This window comes from Pteropus alecto, unplaced genomic scaffold, assembly GCF_000325575.1.
Source record: "Pteropus alecto unplaced genomic scaffold, ASM32557v1 scaffold20, whole genome shotgun sequence".
Classification (NCBI taxonomy): Eukaryota; Metazoa; Chordata; class Mammalia; order Chiroptera; family Pteropodidae; genus Pteropus; species Pteropus alecto.
This window is the reverse complement of record NW_006436298.1, coordinates 32782723-32793500: the sequence shown is the minus strand read 5'-3', so window position 1 is coordinate 32793500 and position 10778 is coordinate 32782723. Positions and strand designations below refer to the sequence as shown.

General features: G+C 34.7%; 1 pseudogene; it reads right to left on the bottom strand.

The window, feature by feature from the left end:
* Positions 1 to 1109: 1109 nt before the first annotated feature.
* On the bottom strand, positions 1110 to 10309 carry LOC107195769 (annotated as a pseudogene).
* Positions 10310 to 10778: the final 469 nt, after the last annotated feature.

Below are 10778 nucleotides of genomic sequence, written 5' to 3'. Positions count from 1 at the left end.
AAGCCAATTGTAGACCTAGAAGTTGGATGTTGAACTATGTTAGTGTACCAGGTATTTCATATACCCAGAAAACTGGTAGAATTGAGTCAGTGGGCTGAGCCTCCCCTTACTATGAAGCTATGAGCATATGGGGACACTGGAGAACAGATGATTTCTTATAGACTTGTGGCTTTGGGATTGGCAGTGCCTATAGGAATCCCATCATTAAGGATATTACAACAATGACATCTAAAGCCAACTGAGCTGACATTGAAAAGCAGCCATCTCTCTGAGAAACCTAGCAGAGCGAGAGCAGTCTGGTTGAAACACCTAGATACAAATCTAATGAAATAGAATACCTGAGGAAATATCTGGATACCTGAATTAACATAGCCACTTGAGAAAACTCAAATGCACCACGAGAAATGCTTTCTGGAACCTAAAAACATAATTAATGTTTTAAAAAAATTAGTATGAGTCAAATCGGAATATATAATTATTGCTGAGATTCAATGTCCTTGACAAGAGAGCTCTGGGGTATCTCACAGCAGAAACAAGTGGCACACACCACTTCTGTTTGCAGCTCATTTACTAGACCAGTGCCATGATTCTGCTGAACTGCAGGTGGAGGGAAGTGTAAATCCTGTCCTGTGCCTAGATAGTAGGGAGAAGGTCTCATGGGTGAACAATGAGAGTTGCCATCACCATCCGAGGTCAGAGAAAATATTCTAACTAAAATGCACATGAGCAGAGATCTCAAAAAGGAAATAGTAGTGAATAATGGATAGCGACATAAAGATATACATATCTATACAAATATAGAAATATGATTATTTCTGCCTGGGAATATGTAACGCAAGTGCTAAATAAAATCATTTAAAATAGAAGACATTCTCTGAGAGAAATTCTAACTACAAACTACCCTTATTAACCCTATCAGCGGGGGATGAGGAGAAAAGAAATACAGACTTATCTGCAAGATATTGTGGTTTTGGCTCCAGACCACCTCAGTAAAGCAAATATTGCAATCAAGCAAGTCGAACAAATTTTGTTTTCCTAGTGCATATGAAAGTTATGTTAATACTGTATTGTAGTGTGCAATAGCATTATATTTAAAAAACGTACATACCTTAATTGAAAAACCTTATTTTTAAAAAATAACCGTCATCTGAACTTTCAGCGAATTGTAATCTTTTTGCTGGTGGAGGGTCTTACCTCGATGTTGATGGTTGTTGACTGATCAGGAAGATAAATTCTGAAAGTTGGAGTGGCTGTGGTGATTTCTCAAAATAAGACAACAATGAAGTTTGGTGTGTTAATCAACTCTTCCTTTCACGATTGATTTCTTAGTATCATGCCAGGTTGTTTGATAGCATTTACCCACAGCAGAACTTCTTTCAGAATTGGAGTTAGTCCTTTCAAACTCTGCTGCTGCTTTATCAACTAAGTTTATGTAATAGTCTAAATCCTTTGTTGTCAGTGCAACCATCTTCATAGCATCTTCACTAGTAGAATGCATCTGAAGAAACCACTTTCTTTGCTCACTTACAAGAAGCAACTCCTCACTCGAATTTTGTTCAGGTTTTATCAAGAGATTACAGCAATTCGGTCACTCATGCTCCACTTCCAATTCTAGTTCTCTAGCTCTTTCCATCAACCACATCCGCAGTTACTTCCTTTACTAATGTCTTGAACCCCTAAAAGTCATCCATGAGGGTTGGAATCCACTTCTTCCAAACTCCTATTAATGTTAATTTTTTGTTTTGTTTTGTTTTTATTATGGTGACATTGGTTTCACCATTAAGTATAATGTTGGCTGAGGGTTTGTCATATATGGCCTTTTTATGTTAAGGTACTTTCCTTCTATACCAATTTTGTTAAGAGTTTTGATCATAAATGGATGCTGTATCTTGTCAAAGTTTTTTTCTGCATTTATTGATATGATCATATGATTCTCATTTTTTAATATGTTTATGTGGTGTATCACATTAATCAATTTGCATATATTGAATGATTGTGGTGTATAATCTTTTTAATATGTTGCTGTATTCGGTTCGCTAGTATCTTATTTAGGATTTTTGCATCTGTGTTCATGAGAGATATTTGTCTGTAGTTTTTTGTGTGTGTGTTATCTTTGTGTTTTGGTGTCAGAGTAATATTGACCTCATAAAAAGAGTTGGGAAGTGTTGCCTCCTCTTCGATTTTTTGGAAGAGTTTGAGGAGAATAGGTATTAAATCTTCTTTGAATGTTAGGTAGAATTCACTGGTGAAGCCATCTGGTCCTGGACTTTGACTTTTTGGTAGGTTTTTGATGAGTGTTTCAATTTCCATACTGCTGATCGGTCTATTCAGATTTTCTATTTCTTTTTGATTCAGTCTAGGAAGGTTGTAATTTTCTAAGTTTTGTTCCATTTCTTCTAGGTTATTAAATTTGGTGTTGTCTACTTTTCCATAGTATTCTTATATGATCCTTTGTATTTCTGTGGTGTCTGTCATAATTTCTCCTCTTTCTTTCCTGATTTTGTTTATTTGTGTCCTTTCTCTCTTTTTTTAGTGAGCCTAGCCACGGGTTTGTCAATTTTATTAACCTTCTCAAAGAACCAGGTCTTTGTTGCATTTATTTTTTTCTGTTTTTTGTTTTGTTTTGTTTTCAATTTCATTTAATTCTGTTCTAATTTTGATAATTTTTTTCCTTTCGGTGATTTTAGGCTTCATTTGTTCTTCCTTTTCTAGTTTTTTAAGATGAAACATTAGGTTATTTGGGCTCATCCTTGTTTTTGAAGATAGGCCTGTAATGACATGAACTTTCTTCTTATGACCACTTTTGCCATGTCCCAAAAGTTTTGATATGTTGTACTATCATTATCATTCATTTCTATGTTTCTCTTGATCTCTCTTTTTATTTCTTCTGTGACCCAGTCATTCTTCAGTAGCATGTTGTTTAATCTCCATGTATTTTTGGTCCTTCTTGCTTTCTTTTTATAGTTGATCTCCAGCTTCCAAGCATTATGATCAGAGAATATGGTTGGTATGATTTCAACCTTCTTATATTTGTTGAGGCTATTTCTGTGTCCTAGTATGTGGTCAATTCTTGAGAATGTTTCATGTACCCTAGAGAAGAATGTATGAGTAGGTGTTTTGGGATGAAAGGCTCTGTAAATGTCAATTATGTCCAGTTGGTCTAATGTATCATTTAAGGATGTTATTTCCTTATTGATTTTTCTGTTTGGATGATCTGTTCATATCCAACAACAAGGTATTTAGGTTCCCTACTATGGTAGTGTTTTAGTCTCTTTCTCCCTTAGTTCTGTTAGTAATTGCTTTATATATTTCTGGGTTCCCTGTTTGAGAACATAGATATTAATAAGCATTATGTCTTCTTGGTACATGATTCCTTTTATCATTATGAAGTGTCCCTCAGTATCTTTCTTTACCTTTTTTATTTTGAAGTCTATTTCATCCGATATTAGTACCGCTACTCCCACTTTTCTCTGAATGCCATTTGCTTGAAGTATCATTTTCTGCCCTTTCACTTTGAGCCTATATTTATCTTTGGAGCTGAGTTGTGTCTCCTGGTGGCAACATATGGTTGGGTTTTGTTTTTTGATCCATTCTACAACTCTGTGCCTTTTTATTGGTGAGTTCAGTCCATTTACAGTTAGGGTGATTATTGAAATATGAGGTCTTCTTATAGCCATTTTATCTTTTGCTTTCTGGTAGCTCGGTGTTTCTATTGCTTACTTGTCCTTGTTTTTGTTTTTTTGTGTGTTTGTTTATTTTTAATTTAGGTTGAGTTTTATGGTTTTCCCTCTGATCGTTCTTGTTTTATGTTATATATTTCAGTTCTGAATCTTTGGTGTGTGGTTACATTACGAATATGTAGAGGATACTTATATATATATAGCAGTCCGATTTCTTCTGCATGCTCCTTATATCCACTTTCCTTTGTGAATTTGGATCTTTGACTCCTCCCCTTTCCTGTAATCGTTGTCTCGTTTTGTCTATGCTGCATGTTCATTACTATCTTGTAATAGCAAATCTCTTATTGTTTAAGCTTATACTGCTTCGTTCTTAATAAGGGTTGCTCTCCTCTGCTTCTATTTGCCTGCTAGTCACCTTACTCATAGCTATGCTTTTTTTTTTTGTCATTTTTATTTAGGTGAACTGACCCCTTTCAGTATTTTCTGTAATGCAGGCCTCAGAATGGAGAATTCTCTCAACTTTCATATGTCTGGAAAAGTCTCTATTTCTCTTTAATATCTAAAGGAGAGTTTTGCTAGATACATTATTCTTGGCTGTTAGTTCTTTTCATTTAATAATTTAAATATTTGATTCCTCTTTTTTCTTTCTTGTAAGGTCTGATGATAATCTAATGGGTTTTCCTTTATAGGTTACTATCTTCTTTTCTCTGGCTGCCCTGAGAATTCTTTCTTTGTCATTGATTTTTGATAATTTTAATATAATGTGTCTTGGAGAAGGCCTTTTTGGGTTGAGGTAATTGGGTATTCTGTTGACTTCTTGAATTCCAAGCTCCAGCTTCTTCTTTAGATATGGGAAATTCTTGTCAACTATTTGTCTGAAAATGCTTTCTAATCTCTACTCCTTTTCCTCCCCTTTTAGAATGCCCATTATTCTCATGTTTCCTCTTATGATGGTATCAGCTAGTTCTTGTTTCTCTTTCATTATTTTTCATTCTTCGGTTTCTCTCTTCTTCCTTCTGATTATTTCTAGATTTCTGTCTTCGATATCACTGATCCTTTCCTCCATTTGGTCGGCTCTATTTCCCAAGCTTGCTATTTCATTTTTCATTGTGTTTCATTCTCTTTCAGTGTGTTCTTCATCTCCAGAAGTTTTATTTGGTTCTTTTTAAGAGTTTCGGTCTCTTTGCTAAAAAACTCATTCTGCTGATCTATTTTTTAAAAAATTCCTGGTGTGCATCCCAGGCCTGGCTGGTTCCAGGTCTGGGTAAGATCCAAGCTTGTAGCTAGGAATAGGACCCCGGATTTAGAATGTTACATTAGTGTAGTAGGGAGCCCGAGCCTAAAATATGTAAATCTACTTCAGCTTATTGTACCATGCATATGTGGCCGAATACCACTATTGTACTGTGATATGTGTGGAGCCCATGCAGTCCCCTAGGGAGCAGAAGAGCAGAAGCAGAAGTGCGTTTCCTGCAATAGAACTGCACTCCCTACAATAGAAGTGTGCTGCCCACAATAAAGTTGGTGCCTGCCATTTCATTCTCATGTTGGCGCTTCTTGCATTCTTCCAACTGGGTGTCTCACCTTTAAATCTTCTATTCTTGGTCAGCTCGGTGCTTACAACTGAAATGTTGATATGAATTATTTTGGATCTCACTGAGTTTTTTTCAGAAGTACCATCCGGAATTATCTGTCATTTAAGTACATATTTCTGTCTTTAAGTTTATTTTTTGGGGATTTTTCTTTCTGAGCTGCCATGTCACCTTGGCTGTTCACGGTGTTTAATGGACTATTTCTCCAACTGGGCATTAATGAAAGTGTATTCTTCTTCCCCCTCACCCCCCAGAAAGATTTATTATATAAAGATCTCTCTTTAATCTGTTGCTAAGATGGTGTTTTTCTTTTGGTTTTCAGTAGGTGGTATCTAAACCTCTTGAGTCCCTTCTTTATTTAAAGTCTTAATAATGTCTTTTTTTTAAAACTAAGTATTTAATCACGTTCACTATCTTCAGTTTCATTCCCTGTTAGTGTTAGCGACAGTTTCAATAGCGTTTGCTCAGATTTCCTTGGGGCTCTGTGGTGTTCAATCTTGGAGGATATGGGGTAAGGGGCCCTCTGTGTTGGGGGATGAGGGCTGTGGCTCAGCCTCGTGTTTTGCAATGGCAGCTAGTAATAATCAACTGTTGCTTCTTTGTCATCTCCTCTTCTCTGCTGTTTCCACTTCCTTGCTTTCTGCCCTGATCTCTGAGCACTGCCGCTGCGTGGAGCTCACACTCTTCCAGGCAGGGCTGTTCAGGGAGCCCCCTGCACCTTCACCTCTCCCCCTCCTCTTGCAAGGAGCTCCAGCTGCGAGAGGCAGCTTCTTTGTTTCTCCCAGTCCATCGCCCGACACCTGGGGTTCTGGCCTGTGGTAGCTCTTATGTACAGATCTCACACTCAGAAGTGCAGATTAGGTGTTTTTGTTGAGTTTCAGATGTTCGGCTTATTGTTGTTTCTAGGGGAGAGATCTGGAGACATCTCTCACTCTGCCACGTTTCTGACATCACTTAATGTTGATATTTTGACTTCCCATGAATCATGAATGTTCTTAATGGCATCTAGAATGGCGAGTCCTTTCCAGAAGGTTTTCACTTTATTTTGCTGAGATCCATCAGAGGAATCACTGTCTATGGCAGCTACAGCCTTATAAAATATATTTCTTAAATAATAAGACTTGAAAGTCAAAATTACTCTTTGATCCATGGGTTGCAAGATAGATGTGTTAGCAGGTGCGAAAACAACATTAATCTCATATATCTTCATCAGAGCTCTTAGGTGACTAGGTGCATTATCAATGAGTGGTAATATTTTAAAAGAAAACTTTTTTTCTCTGAGCAGTAGGTCTCAACAGTAGACTTAAACTATTTGGTAAACCATGCTGTAAACATATGTGCCATCATTCAGGCTTTGTTGTTCCATTTATAGACAACAGGCAGAGTAGATTTAGTATAACTCTTAAGGGCTCTTGGATTTTCAGAAGGTAAATGAGCGTTGCCTTAAAATTAAAGTAACCAGCTGTATTAGTCTCTAACAAGAATGTCAGCCTGTCCTTTGTTAGTCTCTAACAAGAATGTCAGCCTGAACTTTGAAATTAGGCTCGACTTTTCTCTAGCTCTGAGTGTTCTAGATGGCATCTTCTTCTATTATAAAGTTATTTTTTTCTGCATTGAAAATCTGATGTTTAGTACAGCTACTTTCATTAATTATCTTAGCTAGATCTTCTGGATAACTTGCTGCAGCTTCTAAATCAGCACTTGCTGCTTCACCTTGCAATTTTGATGTTACAGAGATGGCAGAATGGATGAGAGAGCCTTGCAATGGATCAGACTTTGGCTTAAGGGAATGTTGTGGCTGATTTGATTTTCTACCCAGGCCACTAAAACTTTCTCCATGTTAATAATAAGGCAGTTTCACTTTATTATCATTTGTGTGTTCACTGGAGCAACACTTTTAATTTCCTTAGAGAACTTTTTCTTTGCATTCACAACTTGGCTAGCAGTTTGGCACAGGAAGCCAGCTTTCAGCCTATCTTGGTTTTCAACATGCCTTCCCCATTAAGCATAATCATTTCTAGCTTTCAATATAAACTGAGAGACGTGAGACTCTTTCATTTGAACACTTAGGGGCCATTGTAAGAGTCTTATTTGGCCTAATTTCCATATGTTTACATTTCAGGGAATAGGGAAGCTTGAGGAGAAGAAAGGAGATGTGAATGGCCAATTGGTGGAATGAGTAGTCAGAGCACACACACATTTATTGATTAAATTCATTATCTTATATAGGTGTGGTTTGTAGCACCCAAAACAATTATAATAGTGATATCAAAGATCACTCACAACAGGTCATTATAATAAATATAATAATAATAATAAAAAAGTTTGAAATATTGCATAAATTTTCAAAATGTGACAGAGGCACAAAGTGAACAAATGCTTTTGGAAAAATAGCACCAATAGACTCGCTAGACAAAGGTTTGCCACAAACCTTCAATTTTTAAAAAGAGCAATATCTTTAAAGCTCAGCAAAATATATCTTTAAAGCAAAGCAAAATATGAATATACATGCCTGTAAAATTATACTAAAAGTCTCACTTATCATAGGGAGGAAGAAGAATGGAAAAAAAAAAAAAAGAGGAAAGACCCTAATTTAATGGTTTTATTTTATTGGAGGAAGGAGTAAAACAAAAGAAGGTGGAATTAGAATCATGGTGTCACTGTTGGGGCTGATCAGAGTTCAATGTCGCCCCAATGGCAGTGGGGAGGGAGATGGATATCGATGGTGCAGAAGTGTAGTTAGCATTTTTCCCTCAGTTGTTCCTCAAGTGATGCAGTGAAGAATCACAAGTCATTGAGATTTAGGAAAGATTTATTAAAAGTATATTTTAGAAAGACAAAGGATGCCGCAAGGAAGCACGTAGTTCCAGTGCTGTAATCAACACAAAAAGGCCACAAAAAAAAGAAGGCTCAGAAGTGGAAATGTCTGCTTTATATTTGGGCTGTGATGGGTGGTTCCAAAGGCATTCTTAGGTGATTGGCAAGTGAGGTCATTTTGATTGACACCTGGTTGCTATATAATTCTTTGCCTAGTACGCTGTGCTTACCCAGAATACAGTCTGTTATAATTAGATTCATGAACTTCCAGGCATAAATAGTATTATAATGACCTTCTGCCCAGGCATCTGTAGCCGGATTAGGCCATCTAAGACAATGATTCTCCTGTCCTTTGTCTCTGGGGATGCAGAAAGGGTTCTCTAACTACCAATAGGGTGTTCTTTGGGCTGTCTCTGGGCTGGGCCCTTATTCTTTTGTTCCCCCTATCACTCATGTCAGACTAGCTACTTAACAATGGTAAGAGAGACAATGGGTTTTAGTGAGAAAATATTAGGTAATAATAATAGAATAAACAATAATAGATTCATATTTGTGTGTTTAAGAAAGTAATAAGAGGAATCATAGCCACAGAATAGAGACATACAAATCTTCAAGCTAATTGAGAGAAACCTAGAATGAAAATTAATAAAATAGCTAGCAAAAAGTAAGCTAAGGAGAAAAGTAAAATATACAATAATTTATAAACAGGGTAATATAGAATGAATAAAATTAAAGATACATTAATTATACTAAATGTAAAAAGATTAAAACTATCTATTAAAAAATGGACACATTAGAATAGAAAGCAAACCCTAACACATGCTGTTTTCAAGGAATAAACTTAATAATAATAAATAACAATAATAATGAGAAGAAGGGGAAAATAAGAAAATAGACAAAGAAATTCCTGGTATCTAAAACCCAAAGAGAATAAAAATGATAGTTATTTTCCAATAAGGAGAGGTTGGCAATTAAAAGCACTAAAGAGGATTAAAAGAGACAATACACACATTATAAAATACAAATGAAGAAGGAGATATAATGTAAATATATATGAAGCAAACAGTGTATCAACTAAAGAAAACAAATAGCATTAGATTGCAAGAAAAAAATTCAAAAAATGCAAAACATTTGAAGATTTTGTTAGCTTCATCTCAGCATCACACAGAAGTAATAGGGAAGATTTGAAAGTGGCTGCTATCCTTAGAATGAGGGTTTGTGAGAGGACAGCAGGGAACCTCGATTATGTAGATACTAACCATCAAGTACCATTTCATTTTTTCAAATTGTAATCATATACTTGATAAAACTAAATATTAACCTGAATCCATGTCTGTGAAATAATTATTTCTCAGAATAAAGGAAGAAAAATATAAGAGGTTATTGCTTATGGAGAGTGAGTACTAAGATCCATGCCATTTTCTGTTTGCCTTTGAGTAGATTAACTTGTTAACTTTTTCCTCATTCATACTTAATTGCAAATAAATATATAGACTTTATAAAAGAAAATAATTAAAATTATGGACATTACATATAAGTTTGTATTGTTTATTTTAGATAAGAATAATAGTTAAATGATATTAAATTCTATGACAAACCATTAAGCAATTGTCTTTAAAGAGAATCTCATTTCGAGAGATAAGCGTTTTTTCTCTTGGTAAAGTAATATAGAATTTCTTTTATTTTAAGGCTGTCTTTTATGTTTGATTTAAATTTTCATTTCTGTGGGTAGCTTCTTAAAATCTCTGTAGGCATTAATAAAATTCTGAATGTTTCTCTGTACTGCATGCTATTTTGTTAATGCTACTTTTTAAGCAACTAACATTTTCCAAGAAGTAAACCAAATTGCTACAAAATGGATGAATTGAGAGAAGACCTAGACATTTTTTTGATCTTCTTGCCAGGACCATTTTAATTAAAAGCTTTCACATCTTTCTTTTCATGAGATATTTGGATAAATTCATGGAAATTTAATTTGATTCTTATTTCCCTTTATGACATTCTTCTTCAAAATTCTTCTGTTTTACATAATCATTTTAAAAAATGTAATTTTATCAATTCAAAACTGATTTGATGAGGATGTTACTTGGAATTATGTTAAATTGGAGAAAATTACCATATTCATAAAACTCATTATTCCCATGGAGAACTTTCTTTATCTCTTATTTTGTCAAATCTGGTTTTATATTTCTTAGCAAAATTTTTTACTTTTCTCTGTGCATTACATATTTTTGTTTTTCTAATTTCTGTTTTTAAGTTACCTTCTTAATTTTATTTTGTAAATTGGTATTGCTACTTTATTAGACTTATTTTGGATTTGTCATATTAGTCTTTCTGTCCATTACCTTAATAACTTGCTTTTTAAATCTAATTATATTTTAATATATTTTCTTAAGTTTTCTAGATAGACCCATTAATATTAAACATAATAAAATTTTGATTTCACAAAATTTGCATCTATTGTTTCTGTTTCCTATTACATTGGATAGAATGAAGTTAAATAATAACTTGCACAGCAAGCATCCATATTATAAAGCTTAAAAAAGATAATATTGGAAAAGTCTCTAATGCTTGCCAATTAATATGCATTTGTTGGTTCAATTAAGGCAGATGTTCTATAAGATATTTAGGGGAATACTCGTCTGTTGTTATTTCACTAAGACTCAGGATGTTAGTCAAGTTTTATGAA